The 15031-nt window shown below is 44.2% G+C and overlaps 1 long non-coding RNA gene across 1 annotated transcript; it reads right to left on the bottom strand.

Moving 5' to 3' along the window:
• Positions 1–257: 257 nt before the first annotated feature.
• LOC118975398 (uncharacterized) lies at positions 258–6463 on the bottom strand. The gene is made up of 4 exons (XR_005064043.1): positions 6284–6463; positions 3171–3271; positions 2380–2576; positions 258–1342 (listed from the first exon to the last, which is right to left on the bottom strand). It is a non-coding gene; the product is annotated as an uncharacterized LOC118975398 (long non-coding RNA).
• Positions 6464–15031: the final 8568 nt, after the last annotated feature.

Genomic DNA, 15031 nt, shown 5'->3' with positions numbered 1-15031 from the left:
TTTTTAAATTTGTCTTCCTTTTGTTAGAAGTTGGTTTTATGGGACATAAGATTTCGGTGAGGCTTCCCAGGCCTCACATGGGCTTGGATACCGCCCACAAGCCTATGCCCAAGAAATATTGTGGAACAGGTATGCCTGCATGCCCCGTGCATGTCCGAGTATGTGTCCATGAGTGTCTGCATCTGTCTGTGTCTGTGGTTCTGGCATGTGTGCAGCTGTGCATGTGTGCATGTGTGTGTGCCTGTGGTTCTTCTGAGACCCACTCAGGACTCTGCTCTCATTACTCTCTCTCTCTTCCTGCGGCTCGGGGAGACCTTTCCTTCCCTTGAGTGGGGAAACCCTCCACCCTCGATTTACCCTGTTGTCTTTAGAGATGATCTGTCTGCCTCACAGGCTCTAGCATGATCTCTTCATGGGGTTACATTTCTGAACCCCAGGAGCTTCTGACCCAACAAGCCCCTGGGGGTGAGGGGCAGGGAGCGGACTCTTTGCTTGTGTGGAGGAGGAGGGGGGATTTCCCTGCGGCAAAACCAGATAGAACAATGTCTCAAAAATACGGTTTGGCTACAGGAGTGGAAGGACAAAGGGAGACTAGCTACAAAGGCAGACCTGACCTGGGGCCTGGCTGGGTGGTGGCGGCGCAGGAATCCCTCGCTAGGCATCCCCCGCGGAGGCACACATGTGACCATCTGTAACCAAGGAATATTGAGCGCTTCTCTGTCCTGATGTGGGTAGGCCTGGCCCAGCGCTGCGCGACCTTCCCTAATGAACCCAGAGACACTGGCTGCCTCCGTGGGGACCCTGGAGGATGCTCGCCTTTGCTCCTTGGGAGTCGTCCTCACCGATGTGAACTGTACGCCACTGTTGAAAGGAAGCCTGTGCGTCCGCATGGCCGGGCCATGGGTGTGGTTTATGCCACTCCACGGAGCACCGGAGGCTGGTTTGGAGGTTGCGCTGTTCTCTGTTCCCTCCACAGTCCTCTTCCAAAGCACACACGCCAGAGGGCGAGAGGTTCTGAGTGTAGAGTTAAATACTGTGCTGTCCGGTGAAGGCGCAGTTGCTGTTGTTCACTTGGCAACTCTGAGCGTGAGTTTTCCGTGCGGAGAAGGATTTCCTTCTCTTTTTGTCTGTCTGTGTCTCTTTGTTTCTCTCATTTCACCTTGTGGGGCTGTTGAATATTTTCCCACTCTGGTTTCTTCTCTGATGGGGGAATACTGCTCTATACAGTAACAGGTGCCGGGTGGGGCCTCATGAACCCCAGACCTCAGCTCGCCCTGGTTTGCAAATGAATAACCATTTCTCTTCCCTTCTTGAGGTATACCACGTTCAGAGCATCTTCTTCCTGTACAAAGAAATGATAAGCTTAACCAGGAAAGTTTTTTGACCTGCCATCCTCGTAGGTAAAATAGCATGTAGGCACTGGATTTGGAGGTTGTGGCCAGGAGGCGTGGCCATTGTCAAAAATTTTAAACTGGCACCACAGTCATTGAACACAGAGTTGCTGTCACTCTACAGTTTGTAAAACACTTGTGTATATGTGTCTGTTAATTCATTTGAGCTTCACAACAACCTACAGGAATAGATAAGACTGTTTTTTCCTATTTCCTGAACAAAGAGATTGCAGTTAAATGACTTGCCTAACGTCATGTAAGTGGTGAGTACTAGACCTGGAACCTGAGTCTCAATCTTCTAAGATCTTTGATGCACAGTGTTTACTAGAGTGACATAGATTTAGTTCTTCATTCAGATTCTTATTGGATACATTTGCAAGTAGGTTAGCACAATGGATTGCTCTCGGCAGGTTTCGCACCCTTAAAATTCTAATAGATTGGTATATGGTAATCGGTGTGCACCCCTCTTGATTTTGCTTTCTCAGTGTGCAGCTCTCTTACATCTGATGACAAAATACTGATTTTTCTTTGATAAACAGACCAAATACCCCCCATTACATGTAGGTTTGGTGGGACAGTACCCTGGCTCCTCACTGGCCTGGGGAAGAGCAGAATCATTCAGGTGGACCTTATCTTGAGAAGTTGAATCTTTAGCTGAGTGACTTGAGGATGGGAACCATTTCCCCACTTCATAACAGAATCCCTAGAAATGATAAATTTCTGTTACCAAGATCTTTGGAGACTTCCTGGCCCTAATCCTTCCTGAGGGCCTATAAGGTCAGGTTTTTCTTTGACTTGGTGATTTCTCAGTACCCTTCTAATGAATACCTTCTGTGGCTCGTTTAGCCAAATTGATTTTAGTTGCTTGTACCCAGAGAACTTACGTAGGAATTATGAAAGAAATCAAAAGGAGAAGCAAGATTTTTCTAGATTTAACTGTTGTCGGATATATTCCCTCCCTTTTCTCACTTCTGTGGAAGAAGTGTACTGTCCTACTCCAGTGATGTTGGACTTGGCCATGGGACTGTCTTTGGCTTCATGGTGGGCAGAGAGTGCTTTCCCACCCCTTGATTTGGGGTTTAGAATGTGATTTGCTTTGGCTAATCGGGTATTAGCAGGCGTGACTCAACAGAGACTGGAAATGCTCTCGCGTGGTGGGGCTCGGGCTCCTGCTCTCAGCCGTTGCTGTGAAAGGGACGTTCTCAGATTAGTCCGCAGGTTCCAGGAAGAGGATGAGGGCCGCCTGGTGCGTAGCCAAGCTGCCCCAGCCTAGATCAGCAGGTCCTCAGCCAATCCACAGATATGTGAGCTAAATAAATGTTTATGGTTGCATACCACTGAGATTTTGTAGCTGTTTGTAATGCAACATTTTTTGTAGCAATAGCAAACCTATACAGGAATTTGTATTAATAACTGCTGTCCTGGCTGCAAGGAAAACCGAAAACATGTGGGGCCGGGTGGTGGTGTAGGTTGGAAAAATGTTGAAGAAACTATCATAAAAGCCTGAAGAAATGGTGACTCATGTTATATAACCATGAGGCATTTGGTATAACGATCTTTTGTGGTAAACTAGAAGATAGAAATGTAACCAATGAACTGGTAGACTTGGACAAGATGTTTTTTATTAGAATGTTGAAGTATTAGCTGGCTTTTTAAGCTCCCTGTGATGAGCTCAGAAAAGAACTAGCTGATTTGAAATAGAATTTTGAGGGGCGACACACAACCAGAACTTGCCAGTTTAGAAAAATAATAAGTTTGTCATGCCACCTTTCCACTCACTAAGAGATTCTTAGATAAAGACCCAGCCTGAGTATAGATAGCTACAGCAGGTAAACTTCTCCAGCGAGACTTGGCCTTCCGTTCCAGGCTTTGCTCCAAGGCTTAAAGAACAAAAGCGTAGGTTCAGCTGTAACACCTTTAAAAAACCCTTGAAAGAAATCAAATGGCAACCGAAACACCCTTTCAGCTGAATGTTAGAAAGCTTAAGGGTGTGTCCCACCGCAGCCTGAAGCCACTACAAGCAATTAAGTCTAGAAAGGCTTGTCTTGAAAATAACAGTGGGTGTGGCTGTCGGAATATGAAATAGCAAGTTAACAATGTACAAGGATAGCAGACATTTATTCACTTCAGAAACAGCTTAAAAATGCTAAACAGAGAACTCTTTTTATACACTTCAAGATGTCTAAGCAACTAAAACCTAGCTATGTGTCATGTGAAAATATGCCCTGGGACAATGGCAATTAAGAAGTACCGAGACACAAGTTAGAATAAAATGTCAGAAATGTTCCTTTACTGCCAGAAATGAGTTGTGATCATTATTGCCATTAGTGGATTATGAACGTATAAAAGTTAACAATAATACAGGGCAAGTATCAGTGATGTGAGGAGACTTTCATGAGGCATACGATAAATATCAAAAGGCAAACCCAGAGCAGGAAGTTCAGAATTAGAGACAGATGAAATAACAGCACTTCTAGCGAGATCTTTGAAACTTGAAGAGACGATGTTGAAAAACAAGGAAGACCAAAATTAAAGTTGGCTAAAATGAGTCCGTTGTGCCTTGGGTTTTTTTAGTCAGTTTCATAACTTCCCAAATCACCGAAAATCTGTGAAGCTAAACATGGGATTAATGTGCTAATAGTCTTTAAAAAACATAATTTTAACAATGAAAAAAGTGTATTTGCCTTTCTTTATGCAGCTTTTCATAATCTTGGTATGATGTAGTTTAAAGTACTAGGCCCACTTTTAATAGTGATAAAGACCTTTTTATCTCCTGTTTTCTAAAATGTTCTTTTTTAAAAAATTATTATTCATGGGATCCTTTCTTTGTTGAAGGAAGATCCAGAAGTCAGGGATCTTCAGTAAATGCCTTTTCGAAGCTGAGTCCCTAGAAACACACTGTCCAGTAGAGTAGCCACCTGTGGCTATTAAAATTAGAATGAAATACAATTAAAATTTTGGTTTATCGTTTGCTGTCTAGCCACATTCCAGGCACTCTGTAGCCACGGGGGGCTAGTGGCTACTACACGGAACAGTGCAGATAGGTAACAGTTCCATCATCACCGAATGTTCTAGAAAGAACAGTGCTGTCCAAGAATATAATCTAGGGCCTTGCACATCCTAGGTTTTTAATAAATATTAAAAATATTTTCATAAATATTAAAAATATTATTAGCAAAAAATGATCGCAATTAATTGCCACTTTCAAAATCAAAGTCAGGAGAATGTGCAGATGATCCTGTGCCAAGGGACTGTCCTTGTTTCCTAGGTGATGGATGCGGTCCTGGGGCACCCTGACATTTTCTGTGAGAGCAGGAAGCCTTAAGGGCTGGGAAGGAGCCAATGAAGTAGGAGAGGAGCTCCCTCCGAGACCTGGCAGCCACGTGGGGCGAGGTATCAAGGAGGGAGTTTTCACCTGGTCAAGTGCTACTACTCACAGAGCAGGTAAAATGAGGGCTGGGAATGAATCATTTTTGGCTTTATTTTTATGACGGTTTCCTGGTAACACAAAATAACATATTTGCATTTCTCCTTCTGTTCCCACCAAGTGTATCGGTATTGATCTCTGTTGCTAGAGGTGAAAGATTTGTCTTACCCCACCCTTTTTAACCCTTCTTTGTAAGTTGTGCTATGGTGTCCCGTGCAACCGCGCGCTGTGCTGGTACTTAGTCCTCGCCTGGTCAGGCTGCCATAACAAGGAACAACAGACTGGGTGATCTATAAACGACAGAAATTTCTTTCTCGGCATTCTGAAGGCTGGGAAGTTCGGGATCCGTCTCCCTCCACGCAGCGTTCTGGGAAGGGCACCCCCGGGGGCTGACCGACTCCTTGCATCCTCACCTGGTGGAAAGCGTGATCTCGGGGCGGTTCCTGAGGCCGCCATTTATGATCATGAAGGTTCCATTCTCGTGGCCTAAGCACCTCCCCCAAACCCCCACTTCCTGATGCCATCGTGTGACTCGGTCAGTAGGTTTTCAACAAGTAAATCTTCAACAAACGCCCATTCAAACCATAGTCTATTTCTATCTCTGCTTTTTGACTCCTCAATTTTAGGTGGTATTTTGGGGGTCCCCACCATGTAAGTTGAGAAAATTAGCCCGCCTATATGTTGGTTAGCCTTTTCTCTCCTCTCCTCTGACTCACTGCTGACTATACCAGTTGTAGCTTTCCTTTGATAGTATTTAGATTTTTAGCATTTATAGTCTGCTCTGCAAATGTAATTACGCTTCTCATACTTTATCTATGTCTATAGGTTGATTACAAAAATGTAAAAACAATAAGTATAAATTATGATGTTATAAGCCCCTGTTGAACTAAGTATTATAATTATTAATTGGTCCATTAGATTAAAAAGTCTGTTTACTTTGTAGAATCATGAAAAAAATCGGTACTTGCTTTAAATATTATAATTTATGTTAAAACATTTACATGTTTAAACATGAGTATTTGTTCACATTCTAATATAAGGTCGGGACATTTTCTTCAAGAGTGTCTAATAATCACTCTAAGAGTTTTGTAATATTTGAATCCCAGCATATCTTTGAAGCAGGCTGTGCTTAGAACAATATATTTGGGGTCTCTATAGAGCAAGATTCCACAAATAAATAGTACTGCCCACTAATTGACCTACTGAATGGCATGAAAAGAAAGATGACCTGAAACATTCCTTTGATGTGTGATTATTCCATTCCTAGAGTAGGACCTGTGTTACTAACACTAGAATTGACTAAAGAAATATGCCTACATGAAAAAGCTTTCGATTTTATGCTACCAGAACCCCACACATTACTTGGCATTTTTCAGTGGCGAAACAATAATGAAAATGGCAAATAATATTAATGCAATAAAAATCCAAATTATCTGCAAAATAGTAATGTATAGTTTATACTTACATGGTACCTTCCTCCACATGTAACCTTTCTTCGCTGGCTTTCCGTAGCATTTCTCTGTGGTAGCTCAAGTCCCCTCCGTAGAATTCCCATCTGAAAAGTGAAGAAACTGCTATAACAAATGGTGAACTGAGTTTTTGCTGTGTGCTAGTCAAACAGGTTTGGGGTTAGAGTCCAACTTTGGCAACTTTGATGTTTTGAACTGCTTTTAAGTAGTATTCTTGTCTGAAAGTAGTTTCTCTTCCATCTCCCTAAGAATTAATCACACTTCATGAAAAAAGCTTTAATTGTTAAGTGCTGCTAGCAGGACAAAAAAAATAAATTCACAAATACTTGTAGAGTATTGCTCTGTTGGGGATAATTTGGTGTAACCTGTGGGTCCAAGTACTTTTTTTATGGATGAAAACTCTGCTATTCCTAATACCTAAAGGCATAGTTTGTTAACATTTTCTCTTATTTGCCTTTGGTCTTTTTTCTTTTTTTTTAAATAAAAGAAATAAAATGGCTCCTGTTCTCTGTAACAACATACTGTACACATACACTAAGAACAAAGGACAGTTCTGACAGTGTAGCGTTCTAGGAAAGCGAGGCCCTGATTAAACAAACAGAAAGTACCACTGAATCTGTTACCAAAGGAACAACAGTGCTTGGGTGATGTTTTCCAGGCAACCCCACGGCGTAAATCTTTAATACCATTGCCTTTCATGTGACATTTATATATGAAAACTGTTTATAGAGCCAGGAAACCTTTTCTTGTGTTCATTAGGGTTCATCAGGGTTGTTAATGCTTGTGTTGTTATGGTATAACCCGTCACAATGCACCAGCAGAATTATCGAGGCATTTTGCTTGTGCTCTTTGGTTGTCATCAGCACCAAATAAGGGGCTGATGCACCAGTTGCAAAACAAGGTCAGTGGCAAGATGACAGTGAACCTTACGCAGACATACTTGCAGGCTCCAGGGTCTAAGCACCAGTGAATTGTTTTGCATCAGGCCCGAAGGGAAGACTTTTTCTTCCTAGCACCCATCAATTTTGTCTTAATTTTCACAGAAATCTAGGCAGGGCAAATTTGATTTCATTTAAATGAAAGAAAACTAGTTTAGGAATAGATAAATTGGCATGCTATATTAGAAAATAATCTGCCCAAGTTTGGGAAATAGAATGTTTTAGAATCATAGATGTGGAAAAAGGCCATTGAGGAGGGTCTCCTCATTTATGGAGCAAATTAGAAAACCAATTTACAGGAATATTCAGGAAACTGTATGAAGCTCTTGGTTGCAAATGATGAAAACCCAACTCACACTAAATTCTATGAAAAGGACAGTCAGCTGACAGAGGTAATTGGAGAGTCTAAAATGTGCCCTTGACTTTGGGCACAGGGGGCTCTAGCCTCTCACATATAGTTCCCTCTGCCTGGCTTTCCTGTTATCCTCAGGAGGTGACACAGTGACCCCAGATGTTCCAGATGTATGTGGGCTTCATGTCCACAGTTATGGAGCAGCAGCTAGCTCCAGTGACAGGAGGCCTGGGACATTGCAGTTGGCTCAGTTTGGGACAGAGGCCCACTCCAGAGAAATGGGCTCAGTTCCGTGGGTGACCTAGCCTGGGTCATGGCCACTCCTTCAGCAGGAAGGTAGTGTCAATGCTATCTGCATTACGTGGTCTAAGGAGGTTTCCATAGGATGAATGGTGGAGGATCACTTCCCAGAGCAAGTGATGCTGGACAGACCAGAAAAATATGTGTCCGTTATAGCTCGTCAGGCATTAATGAACATGGGGTCCGAGTCCCAACTCTGTGTTGATTTGTACTGGTTGATTTTTAGTTTCTATTGTCTACCTGGCTGTTGTTTCTAGTTTAGGGATAGTAGATATGTGTATAAATCTGTAAAAATCAGTGCATGTATCTACACTTGGGTGTGGAAGTTTTAGGATTAACAAGGAGTAGGCTGATAAATAGAGTCGTCTCTTTACTAGAAGTTCATAAATGGGACATAGACCAAAATATACTGAGAAACTTTATTCATCACTAAGGCAGCCTGTGTAGTGTCAACCTGTGGCCATTGGTGCTTACTCAGCACCAACAGGAATCCCCAGTTTGGGGTATGGTGAAGACGGAAACTTCTTTCAGTGGGAGACAGCTCAGTGGTGATGCAGCGTGGCTGGGAGAATAGCCCGGCTCTGAGGCAGCCCTGGGGCCAGGCCCCCCTTCAGCTCCTGCCCTGCCCTGGTCTGGTCATGTGTGGGTGAGGAGACACGTCTTCAGCCCTTGGTGGAAATGGAATGTGTGCTCCCCAAGCCAAAGGGGAGCAGCTTATATTGACACAAGTCCCTGCCGATTGGTCTGTCCTTATGCAAAGGACGGCTCCAAATCCTCTCGGTTTGATTGGTCCAAAAAGCACTGTAGATTGGTCAGAATGGAGCTGCTCTGATTGGTCAGAGCTGCATAGCTACAATTGCATGGATAAAACTTCAGTCCTATTGGTTGGAATAGGATTCTAGGGACTCCTTTAGAGGGACTAGCTCACGTGGCAGAAACACGGTGTGGGCAGCTGGTTCAGGTGCAGAGGCTGGGAGTTCAGTGCAGGCTTCTTTCTCCCTGGAGTGCAGTTTGCATGAGAGGTTTGCTGTGGTAATGGCTGCTAGTCTCTGTTTTTGTTTTTTTAATAATTTGAGCCCAGTTAGTCTTCCTTAATAGGTATCTTCTTTTTTAGTGTCCACAGTGGTTCCATGTGAATTACTGTAAACTTCAACATGAATCTGGGCTTTAGGGCAATGGCTGATGGGAAAACTAAAAAATGCACATTTGGGTTAAGGGACCTAACATCTGGAGTTTTATCTGAAGTTTTCGAGTGTAAAGGAAGAAAATTGTGAGACAAAACAAGCAGTGGTTTATGCCTTCACGAGGGAGAAAGAGGCCTCTTGCGATTCATATCTCTTTTGCTGACGGTCCAAGCTGGAATAAGGAAATTTAGCGTGGGAAATCTAACAAGGGAAAACTTTTTTAGTATTCTGAAAACTTGCAAACCTCAGAACAGTTCCGTGATGATCTTCTTAGTTTTTATTTGATTGGGTCTATTTACATGCTCTCAGACTTCAGCGGAGTCAAACTGTAAGAACTAAGACTGCAGTGGGAATCTTTCTTTTATAACATATGAGAGAGTTAATACACGAATGCATTTCATTCAAGCCTGGCACCATCACAATCTGTGTGAGGGAGGAGGAGAAAGACATTCTGTCTTTCTTATCAGGTGTCAGTAGATTTTCTAGTACACAGCCCTTTGCCCTAAAACAGTGGTCCTCGGCCTGTCACAAGCACTGGGATCACTTGGGAGGCTTGTTAAAACCCAGATGACTTGGCCTGGCCCCCGGGGTTTCTGATTCAGTCGCTCTGTGGTAGCTGAATTCTTTGCGTTTTGAGTAAGTGACCGTGTGATGCTGACGCTGCTAGTCTGGGACCACACTGGGAGAACCGCTCGCCTAGGCAGCTCTCAGAGCTGGGCTCCAGGACCCATAGTTGCAGGGGAGAGGTAGGTTGAGGCCAGTGCCCCTCAGGGCAGCGGTCTCCAGAGCTTCCCCCAGTGAGAACGGCAAAGGCACAGTTCCAAGACGAAAGCTAATGGGTGAGCAGAGGACTCCGGTGGGTGTGCAGAGTCGCACCTGTGGGAGGATGTACCCAGCTGTAGTTGGGCAGGTTCTTTGGGCCCTCACCACGCCCGCTGGGTTTTAAGAACAGGTGTCCCTGATTAGCTGGGAATTCGAGTGCCCATCAGGATAGAAATCCAGTTGGAGAGACTGGTGCTTGTGATGAGGTCAATGCTGGTAGCTGTGTGGATTCCTAAGGAGCTTACCCTGACCAGGCTTAAGGCCACAAGGTCAACTCTAGTCTCAGTATGGTAGGTACCAGTGCTGAGCAAATACTGAACCAAGACTGACTCGGGACACAGGCCTAACTCCGTCTGAAAGTCGCCTGTTCGGGGCCTGCCGTGATGACAATGAGGGTAGGCAGGACTTATCTGACAGATTATTCTGTTTGCCAAACATTGTTTTGACCTTGACATACACTGAGTGGTACACACTACCTTATGGAATGGCATACAAACACTTACACAGTTTTTCAAATTAATGTTTCTCTTTCTATGTGCAATGTGCTCTGTATTCTGTTTTGTTGTGTCTATTCTATCACATTCTGTTTTCTCATGAAAATAACAAAAGCCTTTTGCTACTCAGTAATTTATTTTCTGACCCGCTAATGGGCAGAAACCTGCAGTTTGAAAATATTCACTTAGAATTTGCAATCTGTGCCTTGGCACCCCTCCCCCCACACACCCATAAACACGGCAAGTGATTTTTATTCAGCTGGTTCCCAAAGGCCACATTTTGAGAACACTGTCAGGAGGTCAAAGAATTCTTTTTTGAGGGGTCCCTGAGCCTCTTCCACAGACGCCCTTGTCAGTGACTTGACATGTGATGGAATGATGAACTTGTTTTTCATATTTCTCCTCTTACTCTATTAATGGTCATGTTCCAGAACTTTCCATGTGACTGGTTGTAAACTCTGGCAGCCTGGCTTGGAGCAAGTCCTCCAAGTTCCAAAGGCAGCCCAGGCTGTGCGAAAATGAAAATCAGCAGAGAGGAGAGTGACAGCAGAGGCCAGAAGGCACACCTGCCACGGTGACTTCTTCCACAGCAGCAAGTGTGTGGTCACTGGCCCCCACAGGCGACCATGGCTCCCACCAGCTCCCTCCCGGGCACCTTCTTGTCCTTGGGGAGGTCCAGAAAAAGCGTCACAGATCAAAATCTGGGATTGCAAGTAGAAAGTGAATTTTACCTTGTGAAATAAAGACGAATGCATAAAAAAGAAAAGAAATACTAAGTCATTTCCAGTCAGATGTATTGATACTAAAAAGAGGATTAAAAACAGTCATCTAAAAGAAAAATACAGCTGTAAAACATACCTAAGGAAGGAAATGTGATTTTGAAGCCCTTGCCAGCTTAAGTGTGGCTTAGTCTCAGAGACCTAGAATTCACCATCCAATAAAGTTGTTTTCTACCTGTCTGGCTCCGTGCCTTCTCTGTGAGTGGGACACAAAGGTGGTTTGCTCCTTGAGTGGTGTGTAGGAATTCCACATGGACTTATTAGGCAACTCTGTGCTTTTCAGGGTAAAATTTTCTCATGACCCTCTTGTGCCAATGAGAGACTTTACCTCCAGCTAGTTAGTACCTTTAAGTCAGAGAACGACAGAGAGAGCATCTTTTTTGGCATGCCACTAAAAATGACAATAAATATTAATACCTTACTGAAAACAATAAATAAACAGGATTTGCCAGAAGCCCAGAGTGCTTTAGCAAAGAATCAGGTTCTCTGCAGAGAGAAATGATTTATTCTTAGGCAGTTCACCTGGAGACATTTTTCTCCAGTTGCTAAAGGTCTGGTAAGGAGAAATCCTGAGTGACATACTCAACAGGAGATAGCTTGGAAGGTCCTCTCTGCTCCTATTTGGGATCCACCAAGGGGACAAAGTTAGAAACTAGGAAACATTTGCCTGGCTCCTCATCAGAAACAGATATTTAATCCCATCTCGTATTACATGCAGCTTTGCTCAAAATAAAGCAGCTGCTTGGGGAATGGTTTGAGCCCTTTCCTGTTTAAGCCGATCCATTTGTGTGTGCGTGTGTGTGTGTGTGTGGTGTGTGTCTTCTTCAGCCGAATTTGACTTGTCAGGCTGAGAACATATGTGTGTGCCATTCCAGACAGAATGCACATTTATTTTCCTCCCATTTAATGTTTGAACATGATCACAGTCACCAGATGGGTCAGACAGCATGGCATAAATCTTCAGAGGCTTTATCAATCTGATTGAATTGAGAAGATAAAGTGGATTTTGCTAGAAATCCAATAAACTCTCTCCACCTCCAAGAATTAGGGTTGGTGCCAGTTTTCTCCTTTATTACCATCTCTGCCCTTTTGCTTTTTGTTCTCTTTCCTGTCTCCCTTCTTTCATATTGTAAGGCTCGTTTTATGTTCCAAAGGTAGTAGCAAGGTGAGCCTCAGTTCTTGGAGCTTAATTAGTCGAAGAAGGCCGGCGGCTGTGTGCTGGCTGAGGGGGGTAGAAAACACTCAGAGCCGGACAGACCGGAGTTGAACGTGGGCTCTTCCTCCTCAGCACTGTGTGGTCTTTGAGCCTCAGTTTCCCTGTGTAAAAAAATGAGGCCAGCCTTTCCCGTGGTTGTGAGAATGAGAGATTATGAAGGTGAAGAACCTAGCATGCGTTCTGGTCCAATGAAGAGCGCCCGTTATTACCGTGGACACCCAGGTTAGATTTGTCCACTGGGGAGCTCACAGCTCCTTCTTTTTAAAGAAGCAGGGGTGTCTGCCAGGAGCAGAGAGATGCTCTCTACCCACGACCTGAGTGGTTCCCATAGAGCTTAACCTGCCTTCTCTGATCCTTCTGTGGCCCTGGCTGTAGGACCAGCACGCCCAGCTCAGTGGTTTTTCCTGTGTGTTGAGACATTCATTTGCTACTGTGCACTAGTCAGAAGGTTGCAAGCCGTAGCCCTACACTCAGGTTTAGGCAAAATCAAGCTCTGTCGCTGTATTTTGCTTCAATGTGATGCTTTTCAAGAAATGAACAGTTCTACCAGGTAGATTCTGGTGGAATTTCCCAGACTTTCTGTCGATCTTACTCCCACTGTAACTCGAGCAGATAGAGATGTGTGAAGTTCCCTACTGAAGACCTCTGAGGTTCAGATATCTCTGTTTTGGCCACTACACTTAATAGCTATTAAGATAAAGCTTTCATTCAGGACAATTTTTTAAAAATTATTTTTTACTGGGCTCTGGCTGGCGTAGCTCAGTGGATTGAGCACGGGCCTGCGAACCAGAGGATCGGGGTTCGATTCCCAGTCAGGGCACATGCCTGGGTTGCAGGCTGGTTCCTTGCAGGCTAACTACCAGCAGGGGACGCACAAAAAAGGCAACCATACATTGATGTTTCTCTCCCTCTCTCCTTCCCCTCTAAAGATAAATAAATAAATAAAATCTTAAAAAAAAGAAAATGAAAAAAAATTATTTTTTACTGGAGAACATAGACACCATTCTCATAATGACATATAAAACAAGAGGAAGATTTTAAAATTCAATAAGAAACAGGATTATTTTTTATGATTGCATGTTAAGATTTAATAGGGAAGGAAGAAAAACTCATTGTGGGAGGGGAGTTTGACTCGTGAAGCCAATTGAGGAAACCAGCCATGCAAAGATTGGACAGGGACATTCCAGGCAGATAATCATGGGGTACAGGCACCCTGATGTGGGAATGGATTGGTGCTGAGGAATAGAAAGGAGAGGCATGTGGCTGGGATGTAGTGAGTAAGGGGGTGGAGGCACAGGGTGGGGGTTAGGAACCAGAATGAAGGAATGAGCAGGTTTAAGCAAGCTCTTAATGTGGTTCAGGATGCCACTGGACGTCTTTAGGCAGGTAGTGAAAGAATCACTCCTGTAGAGTGTGGATTTAGAGAGAGGCAGGTGTGAAAAAAAGGGAGACCATTGCCCTGGCTGGTGTAGCTCAGTGGATTGAGCGTGGGCCTGCGAACCACACAATCGAGGTTCGATTCCCAGTCAGGGCACATGCCTGGGTTGCAGGCCAGTTCCCAGCAGGGGACTCACGAGAGGCAACCATACATTGATATTTCTCTCCTCTCCTTCCCTTCCTCTCTAAAGATAAATAAATAAAATCTTAAAAAAAAGGGAGACCATTTAGGAGGCCATTGCAGTAGTACAGGTAAGAGATATTAGTGTCCTGTGCTAGGGAGTGTCAGCAGAGATGGAGGGAGTGTCAGCAGAGATGGAGAGAAGTGAATGGATGCAGGATATGTTTAGGGAGTAGTCTTCACATAGAAAGTGTTGATGGGACGACCATGGAGAGTAGAGGTCATGAGACAAAGCAGGGAATCAAGGAATCAAGCAGGGAATCAACTCCTCGGTTTTTGGTTTGTCCTAACAATGGATGGTGGGTACCATTGCTGAGATTGGGAGGTGGTCATAGAGGGGAAGAAAAGGTTTAGGGATGAAGACCACAGTTGTGTAGGTGCTGATAGTTTAACCCTAGTGATGGTCTTTAGATGAATAATCAACAGTGTAATTGGTGAAAGGACAACTTGCTGCAAGAAGTTCACCCTCATTAAAGATCTAACTGGAGAAGCCTAAGTTATGGAGGAAACACAGTGTAACTCAGAAAGGTTGTATTGACGCACATGTTTTCCTCTTTCCACATTCTCAGCTCCACACATCTGGTGCCTTTGCTGACTGCTCTTCCCTACTGCAAGCCCAGGAAGGCTGTTTTCTTTTCTCTTGCCCCACTGGGCTGTGTCTCTTGATCTCCACCAGTTCTTGGGGTCGAGCACAGGACCTGGCACAGAATGAGCTGCTTTTTCAAATGAATGCGAAAATGAGTGAAGGTGTGCCGATCCCCTAGCCCCCACTTCCGGTCTTCCTCGCCCCCGGCTGTGTTTGGGAGGGGAAGATTGAATTGAAGGCATAAATCAGTGCCGCTTTGGTTCTGCTTTGGGTCTCCCTTCTCTTCATTGCGGAGTTTCCATCTTAGACTGTGGTTTCGGTAAATGGCTTTTCACTCTCTTGTGCCTGAGCCACTGCCTTGTTAACCTGGCTGCACTTCCAGGTCTTTCACAAGGGGTGCCCGTCAGGCTCTTGCCAGCTGCCCGTTCTGCTATACATTCCATCATCTCTGTGCT

Source organism: Sturnira hondurensis, unplaced genomic scaffold (assembly GCF_014824575.4).
Source record: "Sturnira hondurensis isolate 20B ecotype Veracruz unplaced genomic scaffold, ASM1482457v3 Scaffold0020237, whole genome shotgun sequence".
Lineage (NCBI taxonomy): Eukaryota > Metazoa > Chordata > Mammalia > Chiroptera > Phyllostomidae > Sturnira > Sturnira hondurensis.
The sequence above is the reverse complement of the archived record's forward strand: the minus strand, read 5'-3'. Positions and strand labels throughout refer to the sequence as shown.